The sequence below is a fragment of the Macrotis lagotis genome, chromosome 1 (assembly GCF_037893015.1).
Source record: "Macrotis lagotis isolate mMagLag1 chromosome 1, bilby.v1.9.chrom.fasta, whole genome shotgun sequence".
Classification (NCBI taxonomy): Eukaryota; Metazoa; Chordata; class Mammalia; order Peramelemorphia; family Peramelidae; genus Macrotis; species Macrotis lagotis.
The window spans coordinates 709,641,478-709,653,701 of NC_133658.1; the positions used below are offsets into that span (position 1 = coordinate 709,641,478).

General features: G+C 34.9%; 1 protein-coding gene across 4 annotated transcripts in view; it reads left to right on the forward strand.

The window, feature by feature from the left end:
• ACVR1C (activin A receptor type 1C) overlaps positions 1–12,224 on the forward strand; it is a 111,143-nt gene that overhangs the window by 29,226 nt on the left and 69,693 nt on the right. The gene's annotated exons all lie outside the window — the stretch shown is intronic.

Here is a 12,224-nt window from a genome sequence, read left to right on the forward strand (position 1 = left end):
TTTTGTTTTTACTGTTCTGTAGCATTTGTCTCTTGATAACTTTCTTCTCTTTGGGTTTTTGTGGTACTAGTTCTTTCCCTTGATAATTCTTCTACCTGTTTGACTAAAAGCTTCGTGAAATTTTTTCTCTTTCTTTGCAGTGGTCCAGGGATGAAAGCATCTTCAGTATGCATCACACTGCTTGATTAAAATGCTTTTTGATAGATTGTATACTCTTTCTAATTCTCCTGTCCTGTACCTACTAATTGTGACTGTCCCAAAACTTAGTCCTTGACTCAGTCCCTCCCAGCTTCCTTTGCAAATAAAATGACCCAGATCAACAACAATTAGAACTATTAGATTTGTTTATCTGGCAAAATGAAACTCCTTGAATTAATTGCAAAAGTACTTTTCAGGACAGAGCAAACATTAGAATTACCTTCTGCCCTGTCTGGGAAGAGAATAAGGGAAAGGAAAGGAAGACTGTCCTCCACCATTTGGTACTTGTTCTCCCAAAGGCCACAACCACCAACCTGTGCTAACCATTGAAGGGGAGGTGGCTGCACAGGGGACTTAATCTCAATGCTCAGCTCCCCAGGTCCTGCATTTTTAAGTACCCAAAGAAAACTCACAGTCTAATGAGGGAGACAACATGCAAAGAACTATTTGTTTGGAGATAGAGAGGGCAAGTGCTAACATCAAAGGGAATCAGGGAACCTGGCTTCCATAGAAGATGAGATTTTTAACTGGGACTTGAAGGAAGCCAGGGAAGCCATGAGGTAGACCTGGATGGAGATGGAGAATTCTGGGCTTGGGAGATAGTGAAATGTCCAGATTATGGAGATATGGGACAAGAAACAAAAGGGGACTCCATGTTACTGGGTCCCTGAGTATACAGTGGAGTAGAGAGGGTGAGATAGAATAGTGTTAGTGAAGAAGGAATCTAAGTAATGAAGGGCTTTCAAAGCCAAGAGAAGATTTTATATTTGATTTCAGAGTTGATAAGGAACCACAGTGTTATTCAATAGGGATGTGACTTAATCAGACTTGTACTTCAGCTTCTTTTTGTTCTTCAGTGCTAGGCACATAGTAAATACCCACTAAAGGTTTATTGACTGTCTTTAGAATAAACGGCGAGTGAGTGGAGGATGAACTAGAGGGGCAAGAAAGGAGCCAGGAGACCAGGCTGAAGGCCACTGCAGTGGTCCAGGGATAAAGGCACGAGACCCGTGCTGTCAGTGTCAGAGGGGAACAGCAGTGTTGTGAAAAATTGACAGAATTTAGTAACAGTTTGGGCTGTTGAAAAATGCACTGTTGTGCTGCTGCTTCTATCTTGACCATCAATTTCTCCACCAGCTCCATCCTCAGGTTTACAAAGGATCTTCTTCCTAGAATTCTTCCCACCTGAACCTCCTCCCAAAGTCATGTTTCAACCAGAGCTCTGGGGAGTCTCAGACTCTCTGAGGTTAGAAAGAAAAATGCTTTCTCTCTAGGACATATCTCCCATTAAACTGTGACAATTAGATATCAAAGACTTCCTCTTCTCACAGAAAGATACTTTTCCAAAATCCAGTTATACTTAAACAATATTCCATAGTAGGTCAAATTTACTTATTTTTTGTGATATCTATGAAGGTCCCCAGAAGCCCAAGTCATAAATTAATATAACTGATATATTCTTATTTTAAAAATGTTTCTTTCCTATTCTCATATCCTTTATCCTTTTGCAAGAAAGAGGGTCACAAGACATTGCACTATATCAATTTGCAAAATCCAGTTTCTGGAAACCATTTCACAAGAGGGGCTTGAGATTTCACCCTATATAGTACTTATGATAATTCTATTTCAGCTATCCCAAAGTCTGATCATATCAACTTGGAGAATAGGATGATGGCAAGGCTCCAATGGGATGTATTTTTGAAAATCCAATGGGATTTTATTTTTGAAAGATTTTTCTGTTTGTTCTTGAAATTAGATTTTCCCACTGATGATTCATTTTTGTTTCTGATAATGTATTTTGGTAATTGTGAGTCATGAACTGGAAAAAAATTATGAAATATGGACATAGAAAATATAGGAAGTCAGACCTGAACAGTACTAACAGGAAGAACCTGTACTGAGGACTTTTCAATTCTCTGAACAGTACTTGACTCTGTTCTTTTTTGTCGTAATGTCCTGCCTCATTTTTTTAAAATCTATTTTTGATGTTCTCTTAACATCAGAGTCTATTTAAAAAATAAAATTCTGCCTTATTTTTCACTTCATTTATTTTCTCATTTAAATATCCCTGTAATTTCTTACCTTTAAAAACCTCCATTCCTTTTAATATTCCTCTTCATATCATAAGTGTATGCTTTCATTGATTTTTCCTTTCTTTGACTTGCTACTCTGGCTTATGTTTTTCCTGTTATATAGAAATACAACAAAATTGAGCTTTCATAACCCTGTTGATAGATTAAATTTATTCTTTCCTGCTTAAATCTGCCCTTTTTCTTACATTTCTTATTTCTTTTAATGAGTCCTGATATTCTCCCAGTTGCTCAAATTTATAACTTCAGGAGAATCTAATATCTCTAGGGACTCTCTGTTGTTTGAATAAAAAACTTAGCTTGACCTTCAAAGGATCTGAAATTCATATGCTATATTTGACTAAACTGGATTCCTGTCTCCACAGTATGTAATTATTGTTCAGTGGTTTCAGTTGTATCAGACTCTTTGTAACCTCATTTGGGGTTTTCTTGGCAAAGATACTGAAGTGGTTTGTCATTTCCTTCTCCAGATAAAGAAATCGAGTCAAACAGGGTTAAATGACTTTCCAAGGGCCACATGGCTAGAAAAGTATCTGAGACCAGATTTGAATTCAAGAAGATGAGTCTTTTTGACTTAAGGTTTAGTGCTCTATGCATACTGCAACACCTTGTTAAGATAGTATATAATACACTATATAAAAATACAATTCTAACGTAGTATGGCTGCTAGAATAGTATTGGAAAACAATTCTAATCCTCAGTATCCTTTGAAGCTCACAAGGTACTCCTTTGGATAAGGGAAGACAGGCAGATAGGAGACTGAGGTCTCTTTTTCTTAGGCAGTTTATAGGATGGCTTTCTCTCCATTGTCAGAGGCTCAGATCCCTGGGTTCTCAACTGGTCCTCTCTCTCTTTTTTTTTTAAAAAAATAGAAGGCCCACAAGGCATGATAGAGTCAATCAGTCTGAAAGAACTTTAGACGTTTTGTGGTGCCTAATATTAATGATGAAAAATCTACCAGCCTTGCTCATATTTCTGATTGATTTAATGAGATGTGTTCTTATTGTACAAATGTGTTAGGGCTAAGTATTGTAGGGGATGGTTTAACCCCCCCCACTTTTATTATATACAAATATAATCACAAATACAGAAATGCACATGCATATATAACCCACACATATATTTTTTATATATGGCTTTATTTATATATATATATATATTACTTATATAGTCACACACATTATTCTTTTTGGGAGAAGTGCTTAGCAATTAGAAGAAGATATTGTATAATAATTTAACCTTTTTTAATATTTTAAAATACAAGTTTTGAGATGATGTGGATAGCTCAGGTCTTTTAAAACATCATACAATTGGCTTGAAATGAAGCCTGTTTTAATTTAAGCAAATTTATCTAAGGCAATCTATTGTCTGTGTGACCCTGAACAAGTTATATAAGTCTTTCAGACCTCAGTTTCCTCAACTATCAAATAAAGGAGTTATACCGGAGAGCCCTAGTGTGTTTCAGCTCTAAGGACATGATGATATGATTGCAAGCTGTATGCATAATCACTCTATTGAAATAGAAGCTGTGTTCAGAGTTGTTATAATTCTTTTCAAAATAGCCTGTAACTTCTCTCTAGGTAAAAGCTGAAAAAATGAAATATAGGCTTAAATGAGAAAATTTAGTTCAACAAGCATTTATTCAACATCACCTTCCAGTCAGGAATTGTTCTAGGCTCTGGGGACAAAAAATGAACAAAACAGTTCTGGCCTTTAAGAAACTTATAGAGGAACTGGCATCAAGATGTAAAGTGTTACAACAAATATTTTTATAAAAGTTTGATACAAGATATAAGTCACTGTCTTTGGCTTTGAAGAATTTATGATCCAGAATATATCATAATAATCTGTAAATATTTTTACTGAAAGCAACTTCCTTGTCTCCTTTTAAAAAATTGAGATTATTTCATTGAGGGTCATGAAAGCTGCCAGTATAGAACAACCAATTAAACAAATCATTTAAAGAATTTGTTTTCGAGCTTAATGAGGAAATAAGTAATACCTGTTTCACATACAAAATGGGAAAAACAGGCAAATCAAGTGAATAAATTTTTAGAATTATTTCATTTAATGTGAACTTTCTTGAAGCAGAGGTTGTCAAATGGGGTGCCACAAATATACCAAGTGGTCTGACTTCTTAAAGGCTTAGAGCCTGCTCAAACCTACTAGTTTGATTTACTAGTTTCAGCAGTAATTTAAAGTTGGTTGGTTCTATTCTGACTTAGAGACTTTAAATCTCTCAGACCTTTCTCCCTTCACTCATCCAGTTTATACTTTGGGTTTCAGAGTAGGATTTTTTAAAAAGTCTATCATTCTTTACAGAAGACAAATTTAAGAAACAAATTTGGGAACCACTGTTTTTATTTGAGAGGTATGCCTGTTTCTATTTTATTTTGTGTTTAAAGTGCATTGTGGGAACTGAAAGAAAACTACTATCTGTAGTGATATTTATGAAAATATAATTTGGAAAAATGATCTAGTAAAAACAATAATAGAAAAATTAAACCAGTTTCCTCTTTTCTTTAAATCTAAATGTATTAAAAGTAATTTGAGATTAAATGAACTGATTTGAGATTCTGTTAGACAGGTAACATTCAGTTGTATTATGAAATGTTTTCTCATCAGTTTATTTGAAAAATCTAAAAAAAATAAGGTTGACATGACATTATTTTGCACATCAATTAAGTATCTTTTTGAGCATAATTTCTACCTCTATGGTTCTGATTTACTTCTGAAAGTTTTAGGATATATAGTGTTATGTGAATTAGGCAACATTATCAGATACCTGACATAATTTAGTGAGAGCATAAAAAATTTCAATCTTGTAGCACTTTACCCTGATTTCCCAACACTAGCATCTTAAAATTTTAAATAGGAAATCTGATTTTCTTTCATCTGATAAATATAGGACAAGATAAATTATCCTTTGATATTAATTGAATGTTTCTATACCTTTTACTGTCTATATGGCATTAAAATCTAGGGAATGGAGATTTTTTTGGTGGGATGATCAGCTCTTCAATTGTTAACCCAAGTCTATTTCCAAGTCTGTTTTTTTATGATATCACTTTCCCCAAACTCTGTGCTGAATGACTGGTCATTAAACCATTAGTGATGGAATCCAAAGTGGATGAAGAAATGTCTAACAAGTAGTTCAGTAATTACAATACTTCCTTGCCTCTCTTTTTGCTTCTCTCCCATGCATATCTTGTGAGGTTGAGGTTGGAAACAGGGATTTGGAGGGACGTGGGTTCAGGTCTACAGAGTAAAAAGAATAAGCATTTATGGATTGCCTGTGTCATTTGCCAGAATTCTGCTAAGATGCTTTATACATATTCTCATTTGATCTTCTCAGCAATCTTGTGAAATTGGTCAGTACTATTAATTTTCCATTTTACAGTTGAAAAAACCAAAGTCAAAGGTCACAGCTGACAGGTGTCTGAGGTCATGTTTGACCTCAGTCTTCTTGTTTCCAGGACCAGTGATGCATTGTGCTACCCCTGCCCAGTTATCATGTCACTTCTTTCCTAGGAAGCTGCTCTATATAGTAAAGACTTTTGCGACCAACTAAGTGGCCCAGTAGATAAAACTCCAGGCCTGGAATCAGGAAAATGTAAGTTCAAATGAGGCCTCAGACATTTAACCAGCTGTCTGACCCTGGACAAACCACTTCACTGTTTCCCTCAGTTTCCTCAACTGTAAAGTGAACTGGAGAAGGAAATGACAAACCACTCCACTATCTTTGCCAAGAAAGCTCCCATGAAAAACTGGACATGACTGAAACACCTGAACAACAATCAATAACCTGTTAACACTTATTGCAGTTGAATTAATTTCCTCTTCTCCTAAAGTCAGTCTAGTGTTGGCCACTAGATCATAGTTCTAAATGACCCTAATTCTATTATAAATAGTTTCTTTAAATCTTTGATGTCTTATTTCTAGATAATACAAATGTTTTCCACAAATGTGGAGAAAAATTAAATTTTAGCTAACTTACATTTTATATACAGATCTTTTTCTCACAATAATCCCATGGAGTAGGTTAGTACAAGTTTTAGTATTCTCATTTTTCAAGGAAAAAACATACTCAAAGATTTTTGAAGAACTTATACTTGCCCAATGTTATAGAGTCAGTAAGTATTACTCACTTGAAGTCAAGTCTTTTATCTTATGTTTTTTGAAAAACCTTTTCTAGCTAAAATATTTGTGCTGCTTTGGCCAACATTGTACTTTTTTTTCCCTTCAGAAATACAAATGTTTTGAATTCCCCACATAATGTTGATGTTAAAAAGAAATAGAAAGAAGGGACAGTACATTGAATTTCTTTTAAGTGTTCTTTTCAGATTTCCTGTGGGTCAATTTTACCTTCTTATACAAAAGACTAGGTTTTATTTCCTACTTGCCGTAAGATCATCCTAAGGGCAGCTAGGTGGTGCAGTGGATAGTGCACTGCCCTTGGAGTCAGGAGGATGAGAGTTCAAATCCAGCCTCAGACATTTGACACTTGTTAGTTGTGTGATCTTGGGCAAGTCCCTTAATCCTTATTGCCTCACATCCAGGACCATCTCCAATAGAGTTCTGATTCATATCTGGCCACTAGACCCCAGATGGCTCTGGAGGAGAAAGTAAAACTGGTGACTTATAACAGCCACCTCCCCCCACCCCCTGCCCTTTACTCAAATCCAATTTGTGTGCTTGTCATGGCATCATCTCCCTGATGTCATGGTCTTCTTCAAGAATGAAGGACAAACATTATCAGCAAGGTCCATCCATGCTTAACTAATGATGTTGGATTGCTAATTCTTAATAATTTAGACAATTCAGAATTTTGAAGGAATTATTTTACTGAGCAGATTGATTTTCTTCAAAGACTTCTTTTCTAGCTTTTAAAAAACATTCTTTTTTGTCCTTAATTGTCTTCTTCAAAAAGAGACAGCCTAAGAGATAAGAGAATGTTCACCTAGATCAGATAATGAAGTCAATAAATGTAGTTAACATTATAGAATAAAAGGTGGGGAGGGGAAGGGAACAATTAGTTCATTAGTTATTGTGACACTGTTCAAAATGACAGCTTTTTGGTAAAGAAAAACAAACCCAAACCTGCACATATTGAAATTATCTTTTGTGATCCTGATGAGATGTTCCAACTCCCTGAGACTACTTCTTTCCAGCAGCACTCCTGGGGTCACTGCAACCCCTTCATTTTATAGATGAGGAAACTAAGATTTATATAGGCAAAGGGACTTGCCTAAAATCACATAGGTAAGTAGAAGAATTGAAATTTTTGTTTTAAGTTTTTTTTTTTTTTTTTTTTGGCAAGGCAAATGGGGTTAAGTGGCTTGCCCAAGGCCACACAGCTAGGTAATTATTAAGTGTCTGAGACCGGATTTGAACCCAGGTACTCCTGACTCCAAGGCCAGTGCTTTATCCACTATGCCACCTAGCTGCCCAAGAATTGAAATTTTAATTAAGGCCTTTTAACTCCCCATGCAGTGCTCTTTCTAGAAATAAATAACAGCAAAAATCCAGTTAGCAATTTAGTATCTAATTTGCTATTTCATGGCCATCTAATTGTCCTGTTCTTTAATAAAAGCAACTAATTCTGGCTGTTTGGAAGATGCATTTTCCTTGTTTCTGGTGATAAAGATAGAGCAGGTGCAGTGGAAATAGAAACAGCTGTGTTTAAATTTCCATAAAGATCCATTTTTCTGGTAATTAATAATATACATGTCTATGGGTTTAATGTGTGTTAGATACATTTGCTCATCCAAACAGAAAGGAGAACTAAAAGGGCTAATAAAGGTATCAGAGGGAGGGTAAAGGGAGGAAGTAACTTAGAGAATTGTTTCCTTAACTTGATTTGATATCCCTTTCCTCAGAACCCAAGTAAAATATGTTGAGAATATGTAAGCAAAAATGAAACTATCTTCTACCAAAAAAATTTAATTCTGTCTTGAAAAGCACTGATATAATTAAGCCTTGATTAGTGTTCAATTAAAGGAAACCAATTTATTGCTCTTACATGATAATTTATGAAAATACATCTTTTTACTGAGGACCTCAGTTTTCCCTAACAAAAATGTTTAGTTAAAAAATGTATTTAATATGTGCCAAATGTATATTCTGTAATAGTGAAAAATATTTCAGAGAAAGTTGGTATCAAGTTAGTTATGACACACAGGGACTGCTGTGCTCAGCATTTTCATCCTCACAAACTACCAGTGGATCTATTAATTGATCTGGAATACACATGATATTTGGTGGATGTTTTAAGCCATTATCAATAATTACTCAGTTTTATTTGTTTTTACTGTCTTGTAAGATTTGAGATAAGGGGATGATTTAAGTACTGTCATTATGTTCTGTATATCACCTGGGACCACCCTAATTACCAATACTTTTATTTTTCTGAGATAAACATTAATCTTTGTAGTCAGCCAAAAGTGTTTATTGAGAACTCACAGGGTACTACTGTACTAGATGACTGGATTCTCAAAGTGATCTTTGAATTTACCAAGTAGATAAAGATCTGTGCATTTTTATAAAGAGCTATCATCATTAAAATGCAGCAAAGCATTTCATTTGTCTTCTGACTGAAGGTTCATAGAGGGTGTATGTACTACTATACAAAATATGTAAAAAAGTGATTATCATTCTAAAAGACCTTATTCCCTAAATGAGGTGCTTATGTAGAATTTCTTTTACCTAGAAACCCTACTTAATTTAATCATGCACAAATCCACTGAGAATGTTAACATTAAGGAAAAGATAGAAATTTGACTGGAGAGACCCAGCTGAGAAAATTCAAAAATCTAATAGGAAACATTTTGATGATATCATCAAACTTTTTTATTTTGATACATATGAAATTGTCACCCAAAACTGACTTTGGGTTCTGGGGCAGCAAGATGGCTCAAGGAATAGAGTACTGGGCCTAGAGTTAGAAAGACTCATCTTGAGTTTGATTCTAGCCTCAGACATTTACTAGCTGTATCATCCTAGGATAGTCACTTAACCCTGTATGCCTCAGTTTCCTCATCTGTAGAAATGAACTCTAGAAAGAAATGGCAGACAACTCTAATATCTTTGTCAAGAAATCCCCAAATGAGTCATGAAAAGTTGGACACAACTGAAATGATTTATCATAATCTTTTGTTCTATTATCTGACAAGGATGACTTGATAACCAGGCAGTTCTGTTTTACCATATCAGCTATAATGGTCAGTTCTGTTTTACCATATCAGCTATAATGGTGACTTTAAAATATTTGGTTGAGACAGCTAGGTGGTACAATGGATAGAGAGCACTGCCCTGGCATTAGGAGGATTTGAATTCAGATTTGGCTTCAGACAATGTGTACAAGTCATTTAACCCAGATTACCTCCTGCCCCCAATTTTTAAATAGATCTGGTTGTATATGAATTTCCCTCCAAGTCATCTTTACCAGTATTTCAGTTGACCTATAATTTCATGTGAGCATTCCTCAGATACATATTATAATCCTCCTGTCTTAGTGGAGTTTGAATTGAAACTACCCTGAAATTCATCATCTGCTGACGATCTTCTGGTGATGAACCCCAAACTTAGGTAAATTGTCTATCAAATTTTGCTGGGATAGCTTTTCAAAACCTGGGATCACTGCTATGTCATGACAAGACATTTGGATAAGACTTAAAGGGTTGAATCAATTTTAAAAATCAGGAAAAATTCATGTTTTCCACATGTCTGAAGTTGATTCTGAGATCTTCAAGATCAAAAGAAGAAAATGTTTTCTTTGGAGGGCACAACCTTGGTTCAGTGGAAGACTCTGAGGAACCACCTGAACATAAGCCTTCTTACAAAATATATAAAGGCTTGCTATTACTAGAGTGTGAATTGTATATCAGTGGTAGCCCTTGAAAAAATGACTGTCAGCTTCATTGTGCTACTGCCACGATGACTGTGATGGTGAAATAGCAGAAAGGGGGATCAGAAGGTGGTAAGTATCATTCAATTTTAAGATATTAGATATATAGATGTTCATATCATATTATATCTATAAACATGAATTTAACTCTTTTTACTCTAAATAAGAGATCATTGCCCAATGGTCAAAAAATTGAAATCTTTCTAAAGGAACAAACATCATTATTTCTATTGTTAGAATAAATGAGGTAAGAATGTAAAGAAGATACAAATTAAGGAAAGACTGCTTATAGGCTCTGCTTGGTGAATAATAAAGAACTCATCATGGTTGGTTTCATCATCTGTCCCAGTGGAATGAAGGATATCATTTCATGGGCTATTTTGTAATGTTGGTCTTACAGTACTTGTTTTGAGCATAAGCAAATGGAGACCATCATGAGGAAATTGTAGCTTATGTGCCAAAATCTGTTACAGAGGATGAAGAAATAAGTGTAATTCTGTGAAAGACTTGACAAGACTTCAACTAAATCAATGTATACCTTGATAGTGGGCTATAATGCTAAGCACTGGGGAAAGTGGCAAAAAAATATGTTGGAAATATAGTTCAGAGTTAAGAAATAAATAGCAGAGCCAAAGATTTGTAAATGATTCATGAGTTTCATATCTGGATTTGATCAATATTTTCCTCAAAATGAATAGGTAAGTGTTGGATGTGGCAAACCTAGGCTTCTATCTCAAAAAGTGAAATTGACTAGGATAACATACAGGAAATGATTGGTTATTAATGTGGGAGTGATTTTTGAGCAGTCTGGGTGCAGTCAGATCATTGAGTTGTTAAGAGTAAAGATGAGAAAGAGAGTGAAGGTAGTTGCAAGGAATATCTGAAGTTGAAGGTATTGATTTTATTTCTGCTTTTAGAGGGATTTAACAGATAAAAGGTGGCTATTCCAACAAAGAGGCTAAAAGGATTCCAAAACATCTTAGCCAGTAAATATTCTTTAAAAATGAAGAGACATGAGAAGTCACTTGGATTTAACACTTCAGGATAGATGTATTATATAGAGAAGTAGAATGTTATTTAAGAAAATAAAGGTAAGGGGGCAGCTAGGTGGCATAGTGGATAAAGCACCGGCCCTGGAGTCAGGAGTACCTGGGTTCAAATCCAGTCTCAGACACTTAATAATTACATAGCTGTGTGGCCTTGGGCAAGCCACTTAACCCCGTTTGCCTTGCAAAAACCTAAAAAAATAAAAATAAAGGTAGTAGGAATAGCTAGACTAAAGCAAATATACATACACATTTTTACTAGAGAACAGTTTTGAGACACTGAAAGGATTGGTTTTCAAGATATCTCAAGGGAATGGATATCAAAATAATGGGGGCAGGGAAATCACCCTGGAAGTTGAGAAGACATCAACAACAGCCAATTCATTGGAGGCTATTCAAGCTATTTTAGTAGATAGAATGCTGGAATTATAATCAGGAAGATAAGTTCAAATTCTGCCTCAGATATGCCTGTGTGACCTTTGGGCAAGTCATTTTTCCTTTCTCAGGCTTAGTTCCTTCATCTGTAAAATGGGAATAATAACCTGTCATGTCTACAAATGTGAATTTAATTCTTATTACTTTAAATAAGAAATCATTGCCCAATAGCCAAAAAGTTGAACTCTAACTGAAGGAACAAATACATCAGGATTTCTATTCTTGGAAATGAACTAAGAAGACATAAAGAAGGTACAACAACAATACAAAAACAGGATCATTGTGAAGATCATGAGATAGTATATATGCAGTGTTTTGCAAATGTTAAAATGTCATAAAAATACTAGCTGCCTATCTTCTCATCTTTATAAAACCTTTATAAGAATCATGTCATATATATATATATATATAATTATATATAAAATTATTTGCGTGTTGAAAATAAGAGAATAGACAGGTTTTGAAAGGTGATTCTTTAGAGCAGACCAAATCTTTTGTCATAATAGGATAAGTGACCTATGTAGAGCCTGAATTGAAAGTGGTATTTCC